The sequence below is a fragment of the Oryx dammah genome, unplaced genomic scaffold (assembly GCF_014754425.2).
Source record: "Oryx dammah isolate SB20612 unplaced genomic scaffold, SCBI_Odam_1.1 HiC_scaffold_10, whole genome shotgun sequence".
Classification (NCBI taxonomy): domain Eukaryota; kingdom Metazoa; phylum Chordata; class Mammalia; order Artiodactyla; family Bovidae; genus Oryx; species Oryx dammah.
Window position 1 is genome coordinate 49,064,188 of NW_024070194.1, and position 20,425 is coordinate 49,084,612.

Below are 20,425 nucleotides of genomic sequence, written 5' to 3' on the forward strand. Positions count from 1 at the left end.
GAGAAAGCCTCTCTCACTCCAGGAGACCCAAGGGGGGCCTTCAGTCCCTGGGCACACACACACCCCTCTACTGCAGAACCGGGAATACAAGCCCTTGGCTAGGACTCAGTGATCATTCATCACATGGGGTTAAGGAGAGTCGATTTGCATCTTCTTTAAGGTAGGTAGTGAGGCATTTGGCCCAGTGAATTCTCTTTCTGTTGGGTCTGCTAAACTGGGAAGATGACAGTACCAAGTTGCTGCCGGCCAGTCATCTTACTGATCACATGCTGTCTGGAGAATGACGAACAAAGAAACTGGCAGAGCCGAAAGAGTCCAGCTGAGATCATCTGAGTTCCTGGCTGCAGCCATGCCTGACGCCAGATGCACCTCTGGAAACCATAGTTATATAAACAACTAAGTTCTTTTGATTTTCATATGCTGGCTTGAGCTGGCCTTCATGCATTTGCAACCGAAGGAGTTCTGATGAATTCATCATTTAATTGAAGTGTTCCAAATTACTAACAGTTGAATGATACACCACCACTTCTTTGCCAAAAATTAAACAGCCTAACCTCTTTTACTAAAATAAAATCGCAAATCATATACCCATATGTCCCTTTCACCATTTAGGTAAGGTACTTTCATTTTATCTGAATATTCTCATTTTTCAGCGCAAAGTACCTTGGAGAAAGATATATATATATATGTTCTATATTTTTACAAACCCAATAGCCCCTAACCTGCAGAACAAATCTCATGCAGGGACTTCAAAAAGTCTTGTCATCTCTTCAAACCTTCTCTATCAGGGCTCTCAGTTTTCAATGAACTTCAAGTTTTATGGCTGTCTTGCAATAAAAGCTATGTGGAAAAACAAAATAATGTACCTCAAAATATTTGTTCCCTTTGAAGGAAAAGTAGGGCTTAAATGTAAAGAATTATTCAGCCTCAATCTCTGATCTAGAGCCTGGATACCAGGATAATTTCAATGCAAGGGTTTATGGGAAAGAGGGAGAGAGTAATAAGATGCTTCCAAGGAAGTAGGTGGGATGCTTAGAAGTCCTGTGTCTCTGGATGCTCCTCCTGGACTAACCTCTCCAGTATCACCTCCGGGGCACTGTGCTCACCAGCCCACAGTCAACCTTTAAGCCTCTGAGTCTAAAGTTCCTATCTGGGTCTTTTTATCAGTTTCAAGTGCATCTAGAGGCTGTGCAGGTAATCCAATAGCATGAGGAGGCTAAACATTATTAACGTATCATAATTATTTTATTTGTACAAAAGATAAATCTTACTAAAATTTCCGTCTCTCGCACTCTCTTTTATTGACTTACTTTTTTTCATGAAGCATTTCTATCTCTTATTTCTACTTTCTCCATGATTTGCTTCATAATGCTATCTTAAATAATAGCTTTTTGGCACAGAAACTCCTTGTATGCATAGAAATCGTGTCTGAGTAAACACAAATAACAAAGAACATAATTAATAGTTCAGTTCATTGAAAGTGAGTATGTGCCATGCACTGTTCCAAGTGCTTTATAGGTTTTGTCTTCACTTCAACCCTACAAGGTGGGTAGGGGAAGGTGGGTACCCTCATCCTCATTTTGCAGATGAGGGGGAGGAGGCACTGAGAGGGGTGAGAAACTGCCCAGATGAGAGAGCAAACAAGGTATAAGTATGACTCCAGGTACTTTGTTCCAAGGATCTCTGGCCGTTAACAATTATTCGGTGCTCCAACAAGAAATATGCCATCAGTTATTGGAAGGAATGATGCTAAAGCTGAAACTCCAGTACTTTGGCCACCTCATGAGAAGAGTTGACTCATTGGAAAAGACCCTGATGCTGGGAGGGATTGGGGGCAGGAGGAGAAGGGGATGACAGAGGATGAGATGGCTGGATGGCATCACTGACTCGATGGACGTGAGTCTGAGTGAACTCCGGGAGTTGGTGACGGACAGGGAGGCCTGGCGTGCTGCGATTCATGGGGTCACAAAGAGTCGGACACGACTGAGTGACTGAACTGAACTGAACTGAATGGGCTGAATTGTGTTCCCCAAAATGTTATGCTGAGGTCGTAAGCCCGTGACCCCATGGACTGTAGCCCGCCAGGCTCCTCTGTCCATGGAATTTTTCCAGGCAAGGATACCGGAGTGAGCTGCCATTTCTTTCTCTAGGGGATCTTTCCGACCCTGGGATCGAACCCATGTCTCCTGCATTGGCAGGCAGATTCTTTACCACTGAGCCAACAGGGAGGCCCTGTCTTGGAATAGGGTAGGTCCTATTACAATATGATGGCCATCCTTACAGGAAGAAAGTCTGGACACAGGGAAGACAGTAATGAGAAGACAGGGGTAGAGGGTGGAGTGATACAGCCACAAGCAAAGAATGCATGGTGCCACCTGAAGCTAGAAGAAGCAAGATGGATCCCCTGAGAGGCCTTTGCAGGAGCAGGGCTCTGCCAGCACCTTGATTTCAGGTTTCTTGCCTCCAAAACAGTGAAAGTAAAAATTTTTGTTGTTTAAAGCCACCCAGTTTATGGTACATTGTTACATACAATAGTCCTATGAGAATAACAGTCTCTCATGTATATTGAAACATGCTATCCTCTCAACCTGTTATTTTCAATTTTAACACAAATGGCAGATTGGGTAACATTTAACTTTCCTCTTAATTCTATTTAAAGAAAACCAACAGTGAAGGGCAGGGGTTGCAGAGGGGTAGGTTGTGAGAACTGGAAAGTTCTCACTCATCTCATAGAGGCAGCTCCTCACTAGCTCTAATGGACGACAGTCACTTCAAATAGCAGGCCTAAAGCTGTCACATCTTACAGTTTTCCAGAAAACCCAGAAATCTGGATGTGCACATTAACGGGGTTAACAGAAAATCCAATTAGGAACTAGTTAGAATAATACCAGTTAATAACGTTATTCATAGCGATGGACCAAATTGGGCCACAGTGTCTGCTGTGTGTGTGCGCTCTTTGCTTCCTATGTCTCCTTTCCCATTCTGCAGGCCTCCATCCACCACACCTAGGAAGCAGGTTCAGGTTTGGCCCTAGAAGTCAGGTGGGAGGCAGCACCTCGGGACCAGGGACCTTTCTTGGGATGTGTGGCAGATGGGGAAGAGTCCTACACGCATATGCTCCAACACTGACTGAGTGCAGACTTCTGGGTCTGTATCTGAGCACTGTTCTAACACCACCCCTCCAATGGTCTCAGCTGGTCTTCTGGAAGCATTTATCTTTAGACTTAGGGCTTTAATGGGGTAAAAGTTTGGGGTAAGCCTAGGACATGACTTTGGTACTTCCCAGGCTCACAGACACTTCATTTATAGTCTTGTCCTTATAACTTAATGAGTTCCCTCCTCATTTCTTATCTCTTCTCTGTATACTTGAAAGAAGTGTAACTGGATGACAACTCAGAGCTGAGAGCTGTCTTTCAGTATTCACCATCCTGTAATCTATGAAAGGTGCCCAGAAACCCAGAACCACTTTTGAACAGCAATTTTGTGAAAGCACGTTTACAAAATGTGACTTTCATACTTGGGCTTATTAAAAACTTCAAAAATATAAACTGTTCTGAGAACATTAACATTACTGTTAGTCTGATACATCTATGACTATTCAACAGCCTTAGAATTTTCCAGGTCCTCACTGGCTACAAACATTTCTTCAGTATCTGCTAGAGTCCAAACCCATTTGATATGGTGCAGAAATGAATCATCTCTTCTGGTGAATGAGAGGGGGTATTTGAGATGCTGCCAGGACTCTCTCCACTGCAACTGAGATACCTAAATCAGGGATGAGATACCTAATTCAGGGATGCAGCTTGGCACATCATGGTGGTAGGGATTATAAAACTGACAGATGTCATTTTGGAAGCTTTGTAGAGCAATGTTAAGATGTGAAATACACAAAATCCGTCCAAGTCATCTCATTTAATGTTTTAAGGTTTTTATTAGTTTTTCTCTTGAATTAAAAATCTCTCATTCTTCCATGGGGTTTTATACCTATAAAACCATACTGAAATTCACTAGCTTATTATTCTCACAACAATCTCAAATGGTCAGTAAAACGGGTTTTAGTCCCATAGGACAGCTAAGGGAACTGGACCTGAGAGCAGCTTTGGTTGTCAGTGGAGAAGGAGAACCTTACTACACCCAAATCTGCTTCCGACCTCCAATTTCAAGTCACTGATCTTTCCTAACAAATAAAAGGCACATGGGCTTGTAGGATCAGGCTGTTCAAATAGTGAGATGATCAGATTTGGGATTGAAACCCAGATCTATCACCGACTAGACCTCTGACCTCAGATTCATTTTTTAAACATTTCTCAAGCCCAAGTTCCTCCATTGTAAAATGGAGTTAAGATCCTAAAAGACATATAAGGGACATGGTGCAGAGCAGTACTCAACAAATTTAATTTCCCCTCTCTTCCCTTTCTCCTACAGGCTCCCTCAAGTCTAAGGAGGCCAATCATCACCTGGTAAACATTTGGATGATTAGTGAAAAACCTCAGTTTTATATATATAAAAAAGTGGAGATATTTATAACACAACAATAAATTGTCACAGGCAAACAAGGACACAGCAGAAAGTGCTGTCACATAAGTACTATTACAAAACAGCCAAGAGAGTGGTTCTTTTTTTTTTTTTTAATCCACGATGTTGAATCCTTTTTTAAAGGGCACAGGTCACATCAAAACATCTCATCTTGAATTTATTCTCTGCCATCTAATAAACAAGGCCCATTGCTGCCAAACAGAAATTATTTAAAACACACCAAAGAGATGAGAAATGTGTTCAACTGACACAAAGTCTGAGACTTCTAAGTGTGGATGCCCTGGCAGCCTTCTCGCCCCACATCAGCCCCCGGATCACCTGGTGTATCAGTGTCACAGGAGGACTAAATTCTAACTCCTTTCATCTCCTATCTGCTGGCTCCCCTGGGTGAGGATGGGGTGGGGGTGCTCATGGACTGACACCAGCAGGGGATGGGCCCAGAGAGGAGCCTGGGGGCTGCAGAAATGGGCGGGAGACAAGCATAAACTCAGAGCACGGATAGCTGCTCCTGTCAGGAAGCAGGCATGGGTCCGCTACCAGAAAAATGAAGCAACTATCAAATTCAATGCTAAAAATATTAAAGTGCATAGCATAATTTAGACTACTGCTTCAAATTTCAATGAGATGCTGGAGAATTATGCGCCAACAAGTATGGTATATGTGACTCTGGCTGTTGGCACAATCCCGCAGAACTGGGGTTATGTTATTGCATGTGTGGGTGGTTATTAAACACTTTATGCTTAAGCTAAAGGTCGTATTCCTCCTGCACATAACTTCAGTTATGATTATGAGTTAGACTTGGTCCATGAGCAGACAATGGTCTCCTTCCATTAAATGCAAACTGGGGGAAATTACTGTATAAGTTGCCAGGCTGTGAGAGAAAAGAGATCACACTAACGAGGGTGAAGTGGTGTAATAGGTTCATAAAACAAATCATGCCAAGCTCAAGAAAGATATCGTCAACTCCTACACACCCAAATTAAAAATGACCCCCCATGTGACGGGACAACTGAAGCACTGTTTACCATCCTCATCTACTGTGGGGAGGGTCAGGAGAACAAGAGCCTCCTTGCCCTCAATTCAGAGCTCATGAGAGTACCAGTGACCTAGAGCTAAATGTCTCTTATGTAAATATTGGAAACCCAAAAGCTCCTGTCATGAGGGTGTTTAACATGGGGGGCCCTTGCCAGAGCCCCCGCTCAGACTTCCTACTGCTCAGGCTGCCCAAGAAGTCCCTATTTTGCTTCCAGGACATGAGAGATATGCTTCCATATTCAGAGTCAGAGGTTCTCTACAACGGCAGTCCCTAACCTTTACAGCATCAGGGACAGGTTTGGGGGAAGACAATTATTCCATAGAATGAGGCAAGCGGATGGTTTTGGGGTGATTAAACACATTACATTTATTTCTATTATTATTACATTGTGATATATAATGAAATAATTATATAGCTCACCAAAATGCGGAATCAGTGGGAGCCCTGAGCTTGCCTTCCTGAGCTCAGGCAATAATGGGAGCAATAGGAAGAAGCTATAAACACAGATGAAGCTTCACTTGCTTGCCCGTGGCTCACCTTCAGCTGCCTGGCCCGGTTCCTAACAGGCTGTGGACTGGTACCAGTGGGCCACGTGCTGGGGATCCCTGCTCTATAAACAGTGTGATACGTGGTGGCTGCATCAGTACTTATGAGTTAAACAGTCTTGGGAGGGTGGACTGAGAACTTAATGACTATTTATAACTGTTTTTGTGGAAAAATGTTTTCTGCATTCCAAACAACGTTACTGGGCATGAACTTTGGGACCACACTTTATTTCTGAGGCAGGGAACTGACTGTGTCTTGCTAATTACACCACGGCCAGTTTTCCCAGGACAGGATGGCAGCGTGGTGGTCTGCCAGGGGGACAGGACAAGAATGAACGGTTGCCATGAATATGGACTATGTGTGTCTGTAGGATGTAAGATAGAGGGGAGGATGGGAGAAAAGCCCAGGCACATTCTTAATTTGTTAAACAAATAATGAGCATCGTTAAAGGCTATGCTGAACGCTGTGCAAGACAAAACTACATTAGACAAGATGTTTGATTGTCTGGTCCTCATAACCTCCCTGGGAGATAAGATAGACACCAACACACACACACTGAAGTGGCAGGGTAAAATATGCTGAAACAGTGACAAAAACAATCCTGGGTGAAGTCAGCAGAGAGAGGGAAAGCTCGTGCTTCTAGCTAGAGTGATCAGGGGAAGCTTCGTGGAGGAGTCCACACTTGAGCTCAGCCTTGAAGGTGTGCACGAGACTTCAACACATAGAGAAACCAGAAAGGGAGGAGCAGGGGGCATCACAGAGAAACACTAACAAAACAGTCCCAGTCGAGACGTAGAGGCAAGAGCAACAAGGAGCTTTCAGAGCAGGAAGAAAGCTCAGCAGGCTAAAGATGGGGATAGTTTAGGAGCTTGACTGAGGGCTCTGAATGCAGGCAAAGGCGTGGATTCTCTCAGCAGTGAGTGAGGAGCCACTGAAGGGTTTAGAATCACTGGAGTGGCTCTCCATGCAGATCTGCAGGGCAGCGGAAATAGGACAGATGGCAGAATGAAGACAAAGGCCATGAGGAGATACTCACAATAGTTGGGGCTGGTTAAGATGAGGCCTCAAAGCTAGGTGTTTGGATAAATAGCTATGTATTTAAGGGTCCAGTGACAACTACTAAATATCTCCCTTTAATGATCAAGAACATATTCAGAAAAGCCAGACTTAGAAACTGAAAATATATTTGCTACAATGGAAAACCATTTTACAAGCATTAAGTTTGGCCCATAGTTGGGAATTGATACCTAGACTTGATACAAAATAAAGGTTGGCCGTGAGGTGCTACTCTCATTTTTAAAGCAATACCTTGAGTTTAAACATTATATTTTCAACAAGCACATGAGATTTAGTGAGTAATCATCTCTCCAATATCTTCCAAGACCAGTGATTCAATATACAAGGGAACTATAAGATATTCTGAACAATTGAGCCTTGAGAAATCATCAAATTCTTCACATTTTAAATCAGTCTTTAGCTGGTGCTGAGTGATGTGAGTGGACTTACGTGAGTTGACTCGACTTGGCAAATGTCTTCTAAACTTCACATTTTCAGTGCTGGATGAGACATGGCATTCACCTTTATCTGAAAACAAATGTAACGGAAGTATGAGAGAATTGATAGGTAGCTTACAGAAGCTAATTAGATGACTCCACCTAAAGATCATAAGAGTTATATTTAGTTCTATAAAACTGATACTTATGTATAATTTAAGAACCTAAAATAAAAATTTCAAGCTATGCTCAAAGACTTCTAAAATAAGAGGTATAACACATTTCCTTCCTATGTTTTTATGTCAATCTCCTAAAAGTTCTGGAAAATAATATATTTAAGCCTGATTTACACTGGATCATTTAAAATCTAGCCACCAATCAGCCTACTCAGTACTATATCATGGAGAGCAGGGAGAGGTGAAGTTGACTAAGATATAGCTCCCGTCCGCAGGAAACTCACAAGCCACCAGAGACCGACGAACATGACTAAGTCCACATCAAGGCAGACGTGGTAAACACTAAGAATGGTGCAAAGTGCTACTGGATTGGGGGGCAGGGGGTGTTACTGCAGGGAAAATATGTGATGGCTTTCTATTATGGCCTGAACTGTGTCTTCCAACCCCTTCCCCACTCCAATTAATGTGCTGAAGCCCCAACCCAATCCCCTAGAACCTCAGGACGTGATTGTATTGGAGATAATGCCCTTTAAAAGGTATCTAAGGTGAGGCCTTTAGGGTGGGCCCTAATCCAATGTGACTGGTATCCTATAGGAGAAGGAAGTTAGGAAACAGAGACACACCAGGAGAAAGACCACAGTGGACACGGCAAAATGACGGACACCTGGAAGATAAGGAGAGGAACCCCAGGGAAATCAAGCCTGCAGACACCGAGATCTCAGAGGCCTGGTTTCCAAGACTGAGCAGACAAATTTCTGTTGTTGAAGTCACTGGTCTGTAATAGTTTCTTATATAGTCCTGGCAAAGTAACACAGTCTGTAATGGTGACACTTAAATTCAAACAGATACGACTTTTAGTAATCAGATAAAGGTAAGGTTTGGAAACAACATTCCAAGAAGAAACAAAAACTACTTTACTTTAGGGACAGAGGCCACAATACAGTGTGTGAGCTTGGGAAAGTCAATATGCTTCTGTAACAAGAGTGTCGTTTGGTGGAGAGGATGAGAAAAGTAGGTGGGGGAGGAAGTGGGTGGGGGGAGCAGGAGGGAGAGAGGGACAGGAGACCCACAGAGCAGCAGACAGGCAAGGACTCCAATGCAGGCTCCAGGTCCTGCTGTGAAAGGGCTGAGCACTACCTTCAGTATATGTGGTTTTATCTTGTACATAAAAAGAGCCATCAAGGCTTTTCAGTAGAAAACTCATTCAAATTTATATTCTAGAAAGATGGTTCTGCTTTTAGAGTTACTACAAGAAGACTGAAAAGGCAGTGAGACCTACAACAGTCAGGATAAGAAGAAACCAGGGCAACAGCAATGGAGTTAAAAATTCAAAGATACAATAAAAGTGTGTTTGAAAATGAGAACCAGAATAACCACCCCATCAGGTAGGCAGGACTGAGGGCTGGACCAGTTACCACCATCCATCCAGACAGTCACAAGTGCAGCATCCTCGGCCTCCACGGACTTTGCCTTTCAATCCCAACCATGCATTGTGTGCATCCCTTTAAGAAACTGACCACTCCAAAGACTCACCTGACTTCTGGCATCTCACCTTAGAACTTGAAAGCCGAAACATAATCAATAAAAACCCTACACTCATTTCCTAAAGCAGCCCCCCACCCACCCCCATATCTGTGTGGTCACTCTTGCTACAGCAAGTCAATAGGGAAGTCTGCTTACCTCCAAAAAGGTTCATTTATTTGATAAGCAGGCTTTCCACAAAAAACTGATGTCTATCAATGAAGTCAAGGAAGAATAGCCAAAGAATGAAGCACCCTGTCTTGTGTTTTCAGAGCAGAAGGAGGACTAAGAATAACTTAACAGTCACTCATGATCTTAGAAAGAAATTTCAGGAGGGCAATAAAAGAAAACAAAAAAATGGAAGAATTAAAGAAAAAGGAGAAATGGAATTAACTACCAAATATTATTCTTTTAAGAGGCCTTGCACAGTTTGAAAGTAAACCTGAATCTTCAATGAGAGTTACTATTTTCTTTTTAATGAGAGTAAAAGGAAGGAAAAGGGATTAATAATGAAGCAAAGTCAAGAGAAGGTAGAGTTAGCCATGTTAAGAGGAGAAATTGTTCTTTCTTCACGGTTAGAAATGGAAGGATGGGTGATGGATATGGATAAAAATTATTGTGTGTAAGGGTGTAAAATTGAGGGAGTTAAGGTCAATAGCAAGGCCATTTACTGTGAGAGAGAGAGGAAGGAAGTATGGAGGGGAGGAGAGGTGGAGAAACAGTACACAAATGAAGACATATCTGAATTTAAGGGCTTAAAAGAAAAAAGTTAAGAGAAGAGAAAGGGGCTTTCAGCATCTAAGATCTTGAAATGATTCTGACTGACAGAACTGAGCAACTTAAAGAATAATGAGTTCTGAGTATCAGAAATCCCAAAACATGAATTAGAAGAAACAGATATAATCACACGGTGTGGTGTGCAAAGAACAGTTTCAAGTGTGATGTTGACATGATTGAGGAAGTTAGAGTGATGGCCCTCTTGGAAATCAACCAATAACAAGCCTTAGAAATGGGAGATGGCAGCCTAAGACTTAGAAGAAAAGGAACTGATGCACAAAGGTGGCACCTTGATCCTGAATTGACAGTGGAGAGCAAAGGAACACATCACCCTCCCTTTAAAATCTATAGACTTAGAAAAATTAAAAAAAAATTTCTTAAGATGGTTGTGGGGAAAAATAAAACTGGCACTACCTACAAAAGCCAGGTTTAAATTTCTGGGGAGGAAAGGGAAGAAATCTGGGGGTAAGATCAAAGTTATAGGGACTTCCCTGGTGGTCCAAAGGTTAAGATTCCATGCTTCCAATGTGGGGGCTGAGTTCAATCCCTGGTCAGGGAACTAAGATCCCACATGCTGTGTTTCTTTGAAAATGTTAATAAAACTGACAAACACTTACTAAGAAAGAAAGAGAAAGCTCAAATTAAATGTATTAAATGTATTAAATGTATGTATTTTTAAAAAAAGACATATTGTTAATCTGAGCTTTCTCTAGTTTATTTGAATTTAGTTTGCACTTCTTTTTGTAGGTTTTTGAGATGGAAAATTATACCTTATACTGAAAACATATGCATTTAAAGTTATCCAATACCCCCTAGTGTTGGGAGTATTTAAACCCAACTTTGTGTCTCACAAGTTTTGATACTGTTCAACATATTTTGATCACGGTTGTATTTCTTTGACCCATGGATTATTTAAAAGCATACTATTTATTTTCCATGCAAATATAGGCTTTTTTATGTTTCAGTTATATATTTCTAATTTAATTCTAGGAACATATACTATATGTTATCCTTTGAAATCTGTTGAGATTTGCTTTTTGGCTTAGTACATGTTCTATTTTGGTAAAAATTCCTTGCATGCTTGAAAAGAATGTGTATTCTGCAGTTGTTGGGAATAATATTCTATAAATAGCAATAGGTCAAGTTAATAACCTTGTTTAAATATTCTATCACCTTATACTTTTAACAATCATGTTAAAAATCTGCTTGTTACACTAGTGGTTGAAAGAAGGTTGCAAAATTCTCCAACTATGATTCGTCTGTTCTCCTTTTTGTCCTGTCAATTTTAGCTTTATGTATTTTCAGGTTATGCTGTTAGGAACATATAAATTTAGCACTGTTCTGTCTTCCTACTGAATTGATCATTTATCATTATAAAGCATTCCATAATTCATTCTTCTGTAAGGACTATTCTGTCTGATATTAACATATAAGATTTCCTTTAGTCAGTATTTGTTACAGTGTACTTTTAGTTTTTTCCCATATTCTTTTATGTGAAATATGTCTTATGTCTTAACTATACACTGTTGTATTTTTTTAAAAATCTAGTCCAAAAATTTCTGGTTTTAATTGGAAGAAGCAGCCTAGTTACATGTAATTTAATTATACTTAAAGATACTTTCATGTTATTAATTTTCTATTCATTCCTTCTGTTCTTTTTCCTTCACTTATTCTTTTTTTGATACTCGATTTTTAAAATTATTTTACCTTTGGTAAACTTTTTGTTTAAACATCTTTGTAATATTTCTAGCAATTATCTTAGAGATTAAAAATACTTCCTTGATTTCAGATGACTTTTACCACTTCCTGGGTGAGACAAAAAAATGTTAGTTTAACTTCATTTACACCTACTAGCCCTTTGTTCCACTGATTTTAAATATTTTATTTCTACTTATGTTTAAAGCCCCACAAAACATTAATGTTGTTGCTTTCAATGGTCTGAAATCTTTTATATTTATTCACAGGCTTTCCTAGGTGCCTCATTTTTCCTGAGGTTCTATGGCTCATCTGGGATCACCTTTCTTCAGACTGAATAACTTCCTTTAGTATTATTGCACTATTGGTCTACTTGTGATAAAATCTCCCACCTTTTGTCTAAAAATATTTTTATTCTGCCTTCATTAAAAAAATATTTTTGCTGGGTACAGAGCTGCAGGTTGGCAGTATTTTTCCTTTCTGCATGTATTTATGGATGTCATTCCTTAATGTTCTGATTTTAATAATGTCTGTAGGACAGTCAGCCACCTTACTGCTGTTCTTTGAAGGTAGTGGGGCTTACTTCTATTGATTGTTTCAAGATTTTTTCTTTATACCTGGTTTTTACAAGTCTCACCAAGTTGTACCTACGTGTGATTTTCTTCCTATTAATCTTGCTTGGGGTTCACTAAGTTTCCTGTGCTCCTTGAATTTGTGGATTGCTATCTTTAATCAGTTTGGAAAATCTCTGGTCATTATTTTCTCAAATACTGTTTTTCTCATTCTCTTCTCCGGGGACTCCAACCACATGTATGTTAGATGAAGTGACCTGACCCTATGTCTCCTAAGCTGTTTTGCTCTTCCCATTCTTTTTCCTTTCTGAGAGCGTACATTTTCCCACTGAACTGTCCTTTAGTTCACTAGTTCTAGTTATTTATTTTTTGTTGTGCCTACTTTGCTCTTAAACTCAAATCTTAATTTCAGATGTCATATTTTTCAGCCCTAGGATATCCATTTGACTATTTTTTTTAATATTTCCACCTTTCTGTTAATATTGTTCATCTTTTCATCCATTTTTTTTTAACTGCTTCATTTCCTTTAGCACATTTACAACAACTATAAAATCTTTGGTAACTTCTAGGTCTGTATCACTGGCAGATCTGCTTCTATTTATCTTCTTTGAACATATATATATATTTTTACTTTTCACATGTCATATAACATTTTACTGTATTCTCAATATTTTGAATGTAATAGCCATAAAACTGTGGCTGACATTATTTTCTCCCAGTGAGGGTCCATCCTTCTCTCTATTAGATTGGTAGGGTAAGGAGCTGTTCACTTCAATCTAATTATTTTACTTCTGGTGTAAAACATCTCAAAGGTGAAATTGTGTTTATTGCAGCTGTACCCTAACCCTACCACAAAGAGACTGTCTCCTAAGCACTGTAAGACTGCAGAAGACATCACTGCATATTTCCAGCTCATCTTCCCAACCTCCCATCCTGTCTCAAGGCTCAGTACACAACCTATGGGGGCAAACCAGCTGTGTGTCTGAAGCCTCCCTAGGTTCCAGTTCACTATGCCAGACTATGTGATCACCAAAACTTCCACGGTTTCTCTTTTCCCTCATAGAGTCTCACTTATACAGCAAGCTTGATCCTTAGCCAGTGTTCATTTTGAGCGAGGACTTCTAGCAGTTTCATCTCATAGGTGCTCTTCCATTTTTGTTACTTCAGTTCATTCATTATTCGTTCCATTCATAAGCTCTAAGGTCTTCAAAAATATGACTGTGCTTGAGTGACACAAATTTTTGAAACTCCTCCCATTGAGAAGTGGGTACAAATGTACTTCCCAAGCTTTGAATCTGAATGGCCTCTTTGACCAATAAAATATGGTGGCTATGACAAGACACCAGTTTTTAGGTCTAGAACTTAAGAGACATGGACAATTTTAACCTCTTATATCTAGGAATATATGGAAGGCACTGAACTGCCACTAAAGAGAGCCAACTAATCTGATTGATTAAAAAACAAAAAAACAGCTTTTGTTTTCACCAATTTTTCTTCATTATTTGCCTATTTTATAATATTCTGTTTTATTGATTTCTATTTCTTGTTTTCTACCTTCAACTTACTTTGGGTTCATTTTAATTTTCCAGCTTCTAAAAGTGAAAGCTTAGATAACTGGTTTTAGACCTTTCTTCTTTTTTACTATCTGTATCTTAAAGCTATACATTTTCCTCTAATCACAGCTTTTGCTGCATAAATATTATTCCCATGTGTTTTCATTTTTCATTGAGTTTAAAATATTTTCTACTTTTTCTTGTGATTTCATGGAATCATGCTTTATTTAAAAGTGTACTATTTAATTTCTAAATATTTGGGGAAGGAATTCTAGATGTTCTATTGCTATTCATTTCTAATACAATTTAGAAATAGTGAAAGAACATGTCCTGCATAGCTTTAATCTTTTAAAATATATTGAGACTTGTTTTATGACCTAACATATGACCTACCTTGATGAAAATTTCATGTGTACTTGACAAGAATGTGTATTCTTCTATTGTTGAGTGCAACATTCTATGAATGTCAATTAACTCCAACTGGTTAATAGTGTTGTTCCAGATTTCCTTTTTATTAATATTCCGCCTACTTATAAATCAAATGCTGAGAGAGAAGTGTTTGAGACTAACTACAACTATAGTTTTGCCTATTTATCCTTTATGTTCAAGGATAACAAAGCAGTATATGTCACCGTGCTTACTTAACATATATGCAGAGTACATCATGCAAAACACCAAGCTGGTTGAAGCACAATCCATTAGGATTGCCAGGAGAAATATTAATAACCTCAGATATGCAGATGACACCATCCTTATGGCAGAAAGTGAAAAGGAATTAAAGAGACTCTTGATGAAGGTAAAAGAGGAGAGTGAAAAAAGCTGGCTAAAAACTCAACTCAAAAAATGGCTCTGTACCAGTCTAGAGAGGTGGGATGGGGAGGGAGATAGGAGGGAGGTTCAAAAGCGAGGGGATATATGTACACCTATGACTGATTCATGTTGCAGTTTGACAGAAAACAACAAAATTCTGTAAAGCAATTATCCTTCAATAAAAAATAAAAACATTTTTAAAAATTGGAAAAAAAAAACACAACCAAAGACCATGGGCATCCGGTCCCATCACTTCATGGTAAACAGATGGAGAAAAATTGGCAGATTTTATTTTCTTGGGCTCCAAAATCACTTTGGACAGTGACTGCAGCCATGAAATTAAAAGATGCTTGCTTCTTGGAAGAAAAGCTATGACAAATCTAGGCAGTGTATTCAAAAGCAGAGACATTTCTTTGCTGACAAAGATCCGTAGAGTCAAAGGTATGGTTTTTCCAGTAGTCATGTATGGATGTGAGAGTTGGACCACAGAGATGGCTGAGCGCTTAAAAAAAGATGCCTTCGAATAGTGGCACAGCAGAAGACTTTTGAGAGTCCCTTGGAGAGCAAGGAGATCAAACCAGTCAATCCTATAGGAAATCAACCTGAATATTCACTGGAAGGACTGATGCTGAAGCTGAAGCTCCAACACTTCGGCCACCTGATGCAAAGAGCCAACTCATCAGAAAATACCCTGATGCTGGGAAAGACTGAACGCAGCAGAAGGGGATGACAGAGGATGAGATGGTTGGATGGCATCACTAACTCAATGGACATGAGTTTGAGCAAACTCTGGGAGATGGTGTAGGATAGGGAAGCCTGGTGTGCTGCAGTCCATGGGGTCACAAAGAGTCAGACATGACTGAGCGACTGAACAACATCCTTTATGTTCTGTCAATTCTTACTTTAAGTATTTTGAAGCTCTGTTAATGGACTCATAGATATTTAGGACTATTATGTGTTTTTGATAGATTGATTCATCATTATGAAATATCTCTCAATATTACTAGTAATAGTCTCTGTTCTGAAGCCTATGTTGTTGTAATTAATATAGCCAATCCAGTTTTCTTAGTGATTAGTGTTTGCATGATTTATCTTCTTCAATTCTTTTACTTATAATTTGTGTTCATATTTGAATAGGATTTCTTGTGAACAATATGTAGTTAGTAGGTCTTGCTTTTTTATCTAGCCTGATGATCTGTCTTCAGAGCATTTAAATCATTTATACATAATATAACTATTTATATGGCTGAATCTGAAATAATCACCTCGTTATTTTCTAATCTAGTCTTTGTTTCCTTTTCACATTTTTTCTTGCCTTATCTGTGACTGAATATTTTTTAGTATTTCACTTTATCTTCCCTGTTGGCTTATTAGATGTACCTGTTTCCTTTGCAGTTTTATTGCTCTGGTGTTTAAACTACAGAGCTTTAACTTACCACAACCTAAGTTTTAATAATATTTTGGACTTCCCTGGTGACTCAGACAATTTTATCACCTCAGAATTAAGAATTTTACAACAAAAGATACCTATTCGTTTCTTCCTGTCTTTTGTGCTACTGTTACCATCATTTAACTATAGTAAGACTGTCATCCTGGAGAAGGTAGGTGTAGGCACTCTGGCTGACAGCCTCAGCCAAAATTAGCTTTTGAATGAGTCTTATCAAAGTACTAGAAATGTAAACATGCAGCTGTCTTAGAGACTCACAACCAGCTCATCCTTCAGCTGAATGCCACCAAGTAACCTCAGCAGATGCTACATGGAGAAGAATAACCACCAGCTGAGCCTGCCCTTTGCACTGACTTACAGACTGTGAAGTACAACAAAATGACTGTTTTTCTAAGACTGTTAAGTTTTTAGGTAATTTAGATAACCATAACAGATACTGGCACATGGAAGTGGGGGCTCTGTAATAAAAAATCTTAAAATACTGACATTGGCTTTGGGACCAAGTGGTGAACAGAAACAGGGAGGTCCTTAAAAACACTGTTAATGAAAACCTGAAGGACATTAGTGAAAATGTTCAGTTCAGTTCAGTTCAGTCACTCAGTCGTGTCTGACTCTTTGCGACCCCATGAATCGCAGCACGCCAGGCCTCTCTGTCCATAACCAACTCCTGGAGTTCACTCAGACTTGCGTCCATCGAGTCAGTGATGCCATCCAGCCATCTCATCCTCTGTCATCCCCTTCTCCTCCTGCCCCCAATCCCTCCCGGAATGAGTCTTTTCCAATGAGTCAACTCTTCGCATGAGGTGGCCAAAGTACTGGAGTTTCAGCTTTAGTATCATTCCTTCCAAAGAAATCCCAGGGCTGATCTCCTTCAGAATGGACTGGTTGGATCTCCTTGCAGTCCAAGGGTTAACAGATGGAGAAATGACACGGTGGTGGAAAATGTGCAACACTATTCTTTGCATAAAATAGAAAAGAGAAAACATGCCCAATAAAGTGGTAGATTTGGCTAAGGAGATTGCCAGGCAGAGGGTCAAAGTATTAGTCTCTTTTAGCCTAGTGTAACATGGGATTCAAAGAGAAAGATAAGTTAACAAAAGAACTCTCCCATTTTCAAGCAGAATTTAGAGCTAACAAAAGAATCATTTCACTTTCAGGAATTTAAGGAGCCAGGACTTGCTCTTTTCTAAAACAAAACATTTTCTCATCCCCATTCTGCCCAGACAGAAAACTAAGATATAGCTTCAAAGTAAAAAGTCAAGTTTAGGGCTCTGTCAGTAAAGCATGGTTTCAGGACAAAAATTTCTAGAGTGTGACTGTAAAATACCATCATGATTACATGTTGTATCTAATTCAGTGCTAAGAATCTTAAGAGTGTGTGCCTCATAAGACTATCTTTTCTAAATAAAAAACCTGTAGGAATCCTGAGTGTGTCTCTTTTGGACTCTTTCAAACAGAAAAGCTTCACAGAATCTTATGGGTATCATCTTATAATGCCTTTACTCACAGTCTGAAGTAGAAAAAAATATATCTCAAAACAAATGTGAATGTGGCTTCTGTCTAACAGAGTGGACTATAATTTGATACACAGGAATTTCACAAAGTTTTTAAAAGAATTATGTCAGATAGGGCTGACAGGAGCAGAAAGAAAAAAAAAACTGAAAAGATGCTTCTTAACTCTCAAATTTCTACAAGCAGGAAGCAAGGCTGGCAAGACTACCCAGTTGTAAACATGAACCATTTTTTATATAAAATGATGGATGACTCAGAGTTGCTAGGGTGAAGTCAGGAGCCATGGATAATCATTTCCAGGGAGTAAAAATAATGTTAGTAAAGAAATGACAGCATTAGGATTTCAAAATTACTATGAACCAGTGAAAGCTATGCACCTCTTGCTTCCTGATTCTGAATGGAAATGCTTATTGCAGTGATTCTATGTCTGCCTCTCTAATATATGCTGAATAAATAACTTGTCTCTGGAGGCAACTACACCAGGCGAGCTTCCTGCACGTTTGGACCTGACTTAAATGACAAGGTCCTGGACCTGAAGCTTGAGAGTAAAGCCATAGAGGGATGACAACTTCGGATTCTCGGGAGGGGCTGAGTACATTTAGAATACAGGAAGAATGTAAATCAGCTGTGGCCGGAGGGTAAACTGCAGTAGAGGAAGACGGCCACACATTCTCTGATACCTCTTCCACTGAGAGGCCACTCTATGTCCCATCTCACTGAAACTGACGGGGGGAGGGGGGTGCTCTGGCACTGCTCTGACCAACACAATATGGTAGAAGTGATGTGGGGCCAGTTTCCAGTTTTAGACCTTCCTCTATAGCACTGTCCTTCCCATCTCTTGGAAAATTCTCTCTAGGAATCCTAAGCCACAGCAGAACAAGTCTGACTCCCTTGAGACTCTGCTAAAAAGGTCATATAGACACATCTTCTACCTTTGTCCACATACCATATATGTGCATAAAGATATCCTAGATCCTCCAGAGCATCTAATCCATCTACCAAACAAATACCATCCAGTGATCTTAGTCAGTGCAATGTGGAATAGAAAAATTACCCAACTGAGACCTGTCTGAACTCCCAACCCACAGAACCATGAGCTATCCAGAACAAACCACTCAGTGCTGGGGCAATTAATTATGTAATAACAGATCACTAAAATAATGTTATTTTGTAATTTACCTAGGCTGTTGCAGGACTCACAATGTCCTGTGTCTAGCCTCTACTACCAAACTGGAAAAGGAAGCCTAAACCCAGAGTAAGCTCAGAAGTAATCTGCAAAGTTCATTATAAGGTAATATTATTTGTTAGAGATAAAAAGGCCAATATTCTCAGAGATACTATAAAACAATTTTCCAAACATGACAAATTCAACCAAGTTGCTGCAATGAAAACCAACCGTTTTCATCTTACTAAATAAGCTACTGTTTGTATATAATTAAGCCAAAAGATGCACACACAGGTTGTCCTTTAGTTCATTTAACAAATGCTTATTTAGACTCTTACTCATGATTAAAACACAACAAGAATTACAAATATAAAATTAACACCAGTCTCATGGAGAAGGCAATGGCACCCCACTCCAGTACTCTTGCCTGGAAAATCCCATGGACGGAGGAGCCTGGTAGGCTGCAGTCCATGGGGTCACTAAGAGTCAGACACGACTGAGTGACTTCACTTTCACTTTTCTCTTTCATGCATTGGAGAAAGAAATAGCAACCCACTCCAGTGTTCTTGCTTGGAGAATCCCAGGGATAGAGGAGCCTGGTGGGCTGCCGTCTATGGGGTCACACAGAGTTGGACACGACTGAAGCGACTTAGCGGCAGTAGCAGCAGTAGTAGTCTCAAGCAGTAATTTAAAAAGAGAACATAAAGAAGTACTGGTGTATTAACATAAATTACAAAGTCCAGACCAGGTAGTAGCTGTTACTAAGGGGATAACATGCATGTATAATACACACGTGTATGTGTATGTGCCTGCTGACATTCCTATCTTTGTAAATGGGAGAGTGCCTGGTGCCAGTGTGTGCATATGTGCCCGTGTACTCAGTCTCTTTGCAACCCCATGGACTGTAGCCCATCAGGCTCCTCTGTTCATGGAATTCTCCAGGTAAGAATACTGGAATCAGTTGCCATGCCTTTCTCCAGGGTGTCTTCCTGCCCCAGGGACTGAACCTGCATCTCCTGCATCTAATGCACTGAAAGAGGATTCACCTGATTCTCATTCAGGCCTCTCAGCCCATAACCATTCTGATGGCCTTAAGCTGACTGGTGTAAAGCACCTATTTGTGGAGAAGACTAGACTTGAGGTGGCAGGACCAAGGTTGTACACATCTTTGCAGAACACATGGTACCAGGCACAATGCTGTGTATGTCATCATTCTCTAAGTATCTCTAAGTATCTGTCCACTGATTAACATGACTATTCAGTGCTCTAAGATGGTCCTAAGGAATAACTATTTGGGAGAAAATATAAGCATTCTTCCATCATTAGAATAATAAATGGGCTTACTGGTTTTAGGAAATATTAACAGACTATAACTTAAGTAATTTGTGACTAAATGTCATTTTTCTCTATGACTGAGCAATGCCACAGTTAGCCAGCCAGGTGAAAAGCACTTAAGGACTTGGACACAGACTGTTGTGAGGAATTAACTGTCTAATACCAAAAAAAAAACTCTGAACAGGATCTATCATTAGAGACTAATTGGAAAAGTGAGAGTTAAACTATTAGACATGTGCTTAATGACACAC

The 20,425-nt window shown here is 39.9% G+C and overlaps 1 protein-coding gene across 7 annotated transcripts in view; it reads right to left on the bottom strand.

Moving 5' to 3' along the window:
• Positions 1-20,425, bottom strand: part of ZNF438 (zinc finger protein 438) — a 187,801-nt gene that overhangs the window by 88,922 nt on the left and 78,454 nt on the right. For all 7 annotated transcript variants that reach the window (XM_040248070.1, XM_040248068.1, XM_040248069.1 and 4 more), the window contains one exon: positions 7,625-7,702. The gene's annotated coding sequence lies outside the window, so the exon portion shown is untranslated. The remainder of the gene's footprint in view (positions 1-7,624; positions 7,703-20,425) is intronic.